This window comes from Colobus angolensis, unplaced genomic scaffold (assembly GCF_000951035.1).
Source record: "Colobus angolensis palliatus isolate OR3802 unplaced genomic scaffold, Cang.pa_1.0 Scaffold436, whole genome shotgun sequence".
Taxonomy (NCBI): Eukaryota; Metazoa; Chordata; class Mammalia; order Primates; family Cercopithecidae; genus Colobus; species Colobus angolensis.
The window spans coordinates 3,124,655-3,131,840 of NW_012117777.1; the positions used below are offsets into that span (position 1 = coordinate 3,124,655).

At 36.5% G+C, this 7,186-nt stretch overlaps 1 protein-coding gene across 4 annotated transcripts in view; it reads left to right on the forward strand.

Moving 5' to 3' along the window:
- Nucleotides 1-7,186, forward strand: part of IFT74 (intraflagellar transport 74) — a 129,650-nt gene that overhangs the window by 94,999 nt on the left and 27,465 nt on the right. The gene's annotated exons all lie outside the window — the stretch shown is intronic.

The following is a 7,186-nucleotide window of genomic DNA, read 5'->3' on the forward strand; positions in this document are numbered from 1 at the left end:
CTGGAGTGCAGTGATGCAGTCGTGGCTCTTTGCAGCCTTGACCTCCCAGAATCAGATTATTCTCCCACCTTAGCCTCCTGAATGTGGGACTACAGACAAGCTCCACCCGGCCTGACTTTTATTATTATTATTACTGTTTTTAGAGACAGGGTTTCATGTTGCCAAGGCAGGTCTTAAACTCTTAGGCTCACATGAACCTCCTGCCTTAGCCTCCCAAGTGCTGGGATTATAGTTGTGAGCCACCATGTCCAGCCTCTTGTCTTGAGTGTCCTTTCCCCTGTTTTTTACCTGACCAAATTCTCATCCTTTAAGATATAGCTCAGGTATCCATGTATCCAGCATAACTTTGTTTTCCTTCCCTGATTTGTTTCTAGGCTATGCTAAGTGAGTGAACTTTCTCCATGTTTTCAGAGCACACTATGTATAAACATATCACTGGATCGACCGCATAATATTACAGTTATCTATTTATGTGTTTGTCTTCCCTCTTTGGCTAAGTCCTCAAGGACAGGGACTGTGTCTTACGTACTTTGGTAACCTCTTTCATCAACACAATGTGTGGGAAAATACATACTCATCAGATGTTTGTGAAATGAACTAAATCATATTTTAGCAGAAAACGAATTTTAGAATGAACTAAAGGTAAAAATTGAGCTCTAGCTACTTCTTTGGCTCTCTAGTTTTATGATGTAGGTATGCATTGTTCCCCAGAGACAGCTTGACTGCAAAGGCTTTATTACTTTCCAGAGGATTCCTACCTTGGATTATGTTTTCCAGTAAAGTGGTGGATGCTTATTTATATGGACATTCTTACCCTGACTCACAATTATAGATGCTGTGTTCCTTAGGATAGCAATAATAATCAAATTGCGTTGTCTGTCTAGTTCATCCTTAGTTCTGCCCCCTGGATTTATTCCCTCTTTGGCTCATTTTATTCATTTCTTAGATGCTATCTGGCTTCTTCTGTGAACAGCATCTGTGTATAATCCAGCCAGACCACCTTTTGCCCTGTAGGGTTTCTGGTTAGGAAAGCACATAAACCATAAATGATGTTTATACATATCTGGCTTAAGTAACGCAGTCTTTCAGTTTTCAAATAAACTTTAAAATATTTATATAATTCATTCTAAATTCAAAGATCCTTAGAAACTGAGTTAGGTACAGTTGCGTTCTCTGCTAGGTATTAATGCTGACCTTGTCATCTTGCAACTTTCTCAAGTATATCATATTTATTCATTTTGGTAAGTCCTTAATGTTATAATTTTCCAAAAGCTACATTGAATAATTATGTCTCAAAATTAACAAATAAAATCAGTTAACAGTTATTGGGCTACTTCATGAAAATCTTTATTGTCCCTATGATGCTGAGTTTTTAAAAATTTTCCCTAAATTAGTAATTTTAAAGGTCCTGATTAATTTGTTTTAAACGATGATTTGTATGTATGAATCTGATTTGTTTTTAATGTGAAAAATTCAAGCAGTGTAAAATGTATGAATATAAAGTAAAAAGTCATCTCCTTTCTCCTCATACTTACACAGGTCTTCAGAGGTAATTATGGTTTGCAGTGTGATGTTTAGCCTTTTAGACTTTTTTCCTGTGGCAGTGTGGAATAAAGCAAAGAAAATACTTAGACGTTTGACCAATAACACACTTGAGCCTACTCTTAGACTTTTGACCAATTCTAGAAGGACTTCTTTGCTGTCAAATTGTTCCTTGGTCTTACAAGTGATTTTTAAAAATAAAATAATCTCATAATAGAAATTTTTTTTATAATTAGATATCATTATCTTTTTAAAACTACTAGGAGACTTGATTCTGTGATATTAAATATTTGCTAGGCAGCACCCATATAGTGTTTCTTTATTGATGGATCAGGTAATTTTGTTATAATGGTTCCAAATTTATTTGGGTTTAAATGTGTACACTGTTTGGCTGGGCGCAGTGGCTCATGCCTGTAATCCCAGCACTTTGGGAGACCGAGACGGGTGGATCACCTGAGGTCAGGAGTTCAAGACCAGCCTGACCAACATGGCGAAACCCTATCTCTACTGAAAATACAAAAAAATTAGCTGGCCCTAGTGGCGCATGCCTGTAATCTCAGCTACTTGGGAGGCTGAGGCAGGAGAATTGCTTGAACGCGAGAGGTGGAGATTGCAGTGAGCCGAGATCACGCCACTGTACTCCAGCCTGGGTGATAGAGCAAGACTCTATCTCGAAGAAAAGAAAAGGGGGTACACTGTTCTATATTTTAGCAGGGAAGGAATTTGTGTATATGTGTGCTAACTAGAAACAATGAGAAAAAGCTCTAATGAAAGTCGTATGGTCAGAATTTGGCTACAAGCTCTACGTCATTAGTAAGGTGGAGTGTTATTGGCAGATGTCATGCTACTTTCCAAAAAACCTGAACCCATCCTGATTTCTCCTTTCTCAGTTGAAGTGCCAACAATTTCATGTTTGCTTAATTTTTGCTTTCTAAAATATTGGTTCTGTACAAGCAAGAGAAAGTAATAGAAAAAGTATTGTTCTTCTGAGTAAAGCAGAACATACCAAGTGGACAATAGCAGCTTAATATTTTCACTCAACATTGGATACTATTTTTAATAAGGATGTTTTTATCCTCAAGGCTTACTTCTAACATATAGCCAAGTGACTTTTTTTTTTTTTAATAGAGATGAATCTTGCTGTGTTGGCCAGGCTAGAGTGCAGTGACTATTCACAGGCATGATCATGGCTCACTGTGGCCTCGAACTCCGGGGCCCAAGCAGTCCTCCTGCCTCAGCCTTCCAAGTAGCCGGGACTGCAGGCTCATGTTACTGTGCCCAGCTTGTTTTTGTTAAGGAATCTGTTAAGAAATTCTTTTATTCTTACTACAAATTAATACTTGAGAGTTTATATCTTACATTGAAGTCCTTCAGAGTAAATAGTGTCTTCATCCACTTAGCTGAAATCAGGCCCTTACTTTACTCTTTTTTCTTTTTTCTTTTTTTTAATGAGATAGGGTCTTTCTGTCACCCCGGCTGGAGTACAGTGGTGTGACATCATAGCTCACTGCAGCCTCAAACTCCTGGGCTCAAGTGATCCTCTCGCCTTAGCAAAATAAATGAAATGAAATGAAATGAAATAATGAAATGAAATGAAATGAAATAAATGAAATGAACTCCTGAGTAGCTAGGAGTACAGGTGCACGCCACCATGCCCAGCTAATTGTTTTTGTAGAGACAGGGCTTTGCTCTGTTGCCCAGGCTGATCTCAATGTGCTTGGCTCTAGCAGTCCTTCTGCCTTGGCCTCCCAAACTGTTGGGATTACAGGTGTGAGCCACTGTGCCTGGTGTTTTACTCTTTACTAGTGTATTCCCTTACATTAAATAAGTTCTATAAAGAACAGCATTACTATTATAAGACACGTCAAAGCCTTTCACAAATCACAAAAAGGTGATCAGTTTTCTAAGCAAAAATACTGAGCCTTTTGAAATCAGGGTAGTTCTCAGCTTTACCCAATACTGGCTTAGACTTAGACTTTCTCAACTCTGCTAGGTCAGTTACCAGTTGTCCGTCTGCTTTCAGCTTCCAAAATGTTATTGCTATTTTCTCCTATTTCTATATGCTGGGGGTTTATACCTGTAAAAATTCTTTTTACTATAGTTTTAGTGGGGTTTGGGGAAGGATCAAAATTAGATGTGCATGTTCAACCTGCCATTCATACCAATAAATGACAATTGTAAACCTTACTTACCTAGAATTTCTGAGAGTTTAAGCACCTTAAAGTTACATCATTTTACTGATTTTTTAAAAAAATTTTTTGTGTGTGTTTGCCTTAAATGACCATCCTCATGCTTTCATTAACTGGGCAATTAGCCTCAGCTTATATGAGGTCATCCTTTCCAGCTTTAAAAAAAATGTCCTGGCCGGGCACAGTGGCTCACACCTGTAATCCCAGGTCAGGAGTTCAAGACCAGCCTGACCAACATGGTGAAACCCCATCTCTACTAAAAATACAAAAATTAGCTGAGCGTGGTGGCGTGTACCTGTAATCTGAGCTACTCAGGAGGCAGAGGCAGGAGAATCGCTTGAACCTGGGAGGCAGAGGTTGCAGTGAGCCAAGATCACACCACTGCACTCCAGCCTGGGCGACAGAGCAAGACTCCATCTTAAAAAAGGAAAAAAAAGTCCTTAAAGTACTAAAATTATTTTAAAGATTCAGATTAGCTAATTTTTAAAAATTGTAATTTTAAATATGAATCTGACATGTATTTAACATGAAAAATGCAAGCAGTGGAAAGGTATATAAAGTAAAACGTTATCTCCTTTCTCCTCATCCGAGTCTTCAGAGTAATCATGGTTTACAGTTTGATGTTTAGGCTTTTAGACTTTTTAAATACATTTACAAACATATTTTTAAATGGACTAATACTAATATACAATTCTTCTGAGCTTGAGTCTTTTCATTTAACTGTATAATATACATTCTTCCCTATGAGGATGTATACTTCATTCTGAGAAATGGTATAGCATAGTGGTCAATGTTAGGGCTCTAAAGTCAGACTTAAGAATGGTTCTTGGTCCAGGTGTGGTGGCTCATGCCTTTAACCCTAGCACTTTGGGAGGGGGTGGATTGCTTGAGCTCAGAAGTTCGAGATCAGCCTAGGCAACAGGGTGAAAACCTGTCTCTACAAAAAAATACAAAAATTAGCCAGGCATGGTGATGTGTGCTTGGCTTGTAGTCCCAGCTACTTGTAGTCCCAGCTATTTGCTAAGGCAGGAGGATTACTTGAACCCGGGAGGTCGAGGCCGCAGTGAGCCAAAATCACTCCAACCGAAATCACACCACTGCACTCCAGCCTGGGTAACAAAGTGAGACCGTGTCTCAAAAAAAAAAAAAAAAAAAAAGAGAGAAGAAAAAAGGTGCCTGGTACATATATTAAGCACTTCTGACAACCATTAGCTACCCCCATGATTGTTGTTACGTAGGATTCATTGTATTCACATTGATATTTAGGCTGTTTCTAACTTTTTACTCCCAAGAACAGTGCTACTCTAGTACATTCATGTTTATTAACTCGTCTATTTATTTCTACAGAATAAATTCTAGAAGTGAAATTTTGAATAGAATATTATTTATATTTACAACTGGTTTGCAAATTTCTTCCCAGAAAAGCTTATGTTATGTTATACAACTAAAAGCAGTATGTGAAGGTGGTTCCTCACCAATGCTAGCTATACGACTTTTTAGTTTTTGTCAGTCAAGGTAATGTACACATCACTGACAGTTCCAAAGTTTTGACTGTTAGGCCTGAATTTGTAGTACTACTGTGATCCACAAGATGGGGCTAATTTTCTGAGCATCTATTAATGTATACACAGTAGGATTGATAAATAGAGTTAACAAAATACAGTCACTGTCATATGTCTCTTCAGGAGGGATTATTGGGCATTATTACTCACCAAAAATGATTAATTTCCAGATTCAAGTATTTTCCCAAATGTGGAGTTGATTGTAAAACCAAATACGTGATTATTAATATACCATAATACATACAAATAACTAGTTGCTACAATGTGGTAAATACGTCATAATAGAAATAGACACAAAGTGCTATAAGAATATTGAATTACTGTCCTAAATTCTGAATGAATTCATGGTAACTTTCTGCATAGTTTATATCTGTCATTTAAAAGTAGTGAAATAACAAAATATAATACTTTGGTTTGTCTGTAGTATACTTTTTCATACTCAGAGTTTTAAAGCTTAGGTTAGGATCATTTTTTCTTTAGTTATGGAAGGTAAATTAAAAATGTTAAAGACAATAATTCTTTTTTTTTTTTATTGTTTATTTATTTATTTTTTGAGATGGAGTTTCTGTCTTGTTGCCCAGGCTGGAGTGCAATGGCGCAATCTTGACTCACCACAATCTCCACCTCCCAGGTTCAAACAATTCTCCTACCTCAGCCTCCCAAGTAGCTGGGATTACAGGCAGGCACCACCATGCCCGGCTAATTTTTTGTGTTTTTAGTAGAGACGGGTTTCTGCATGTTGGTCAGGCTGGTCTTGAACTCCTGACCTCAGGTGATCTGCCCGCCTTGACCTCCGAAAATGTTGGGATTACAGGTGTGAGCCACCATGCCCCGTCAGAATCATTTTATTTAAAAGCACGTGTCCTGTTACTGGAATGCCTGGATTCAAATCCAGGCTGTGCTGTTTGATCTTGGACATGCTGTTTATGCTATTTAATCTTGTTTTATCTTAGTTTTTTTCTTTAAAATGGAGGTAATTACAGTACCTACCTCTTAGGGTTATTGTAAAAATTAGATTAGATAATTAAAAAAACTTAATTATTAATAGTCTACTGCTGGCTGAAAGCCTTACCAATAACATAAATAGTAAATATATAAACACAAAACACATTCATAATAGCAATCAATTTAAAATATACTCATAAATATTAATTAGTGACTTATCAATGCTGTTAATTTATAAAAGGAAAATTGAATAACTTTACCGCAGTTATTTTCCCAAAGCATACATTAGAAAGTATTTTCCCATCAGTATTTCCTTCAGGATGTACAAAATCTATTGAATTTCGAAGTGGTTTATCTTCTGGTATCTGATATTTCAAATGGCATCTATCCATTGCTATTCTGTGGTTTTCCAACATATATCTGCTGAAGAAGAATTAATTATTTTTGTTCAATCTAGAAATTGTTTAAACTATACTTTGAATCTTTCATTAAAATGGTGGTATTATGACTACACCAGGATCATCGCCACCATCTGAAACTTGTTAGAAATGCAAATTCAGTGCCCCAGACTTACTGAATTTGAAACCCTAAGGAGAGGGCTCAGCAATTTGTGTTTCAGTAAGTCCTCCTTGTGATTCTGATTCATGTTAAAGTTTGATAACCACTACTTTTGAAAATGATTAAGGACCTTATGTTTAGTATATACCAACTACTGCCAATTATACTATATGATTTTATATACAGTACTCTGTTGGAACAAACTTCTACATAGTCCTTTTGTTTTACATAATTAGATAATAAAAATTATACAATTTATACAATATATAAAAATTACAATTACAGTTTTTAAAGTGCCTCCTGTCTTTAGAAATAATTATCTGACCTTGTTTGCATAGCTGTAAGGAAACTTTTCTGCCCAAATTTAAAATACAGTTATATATTATAAAT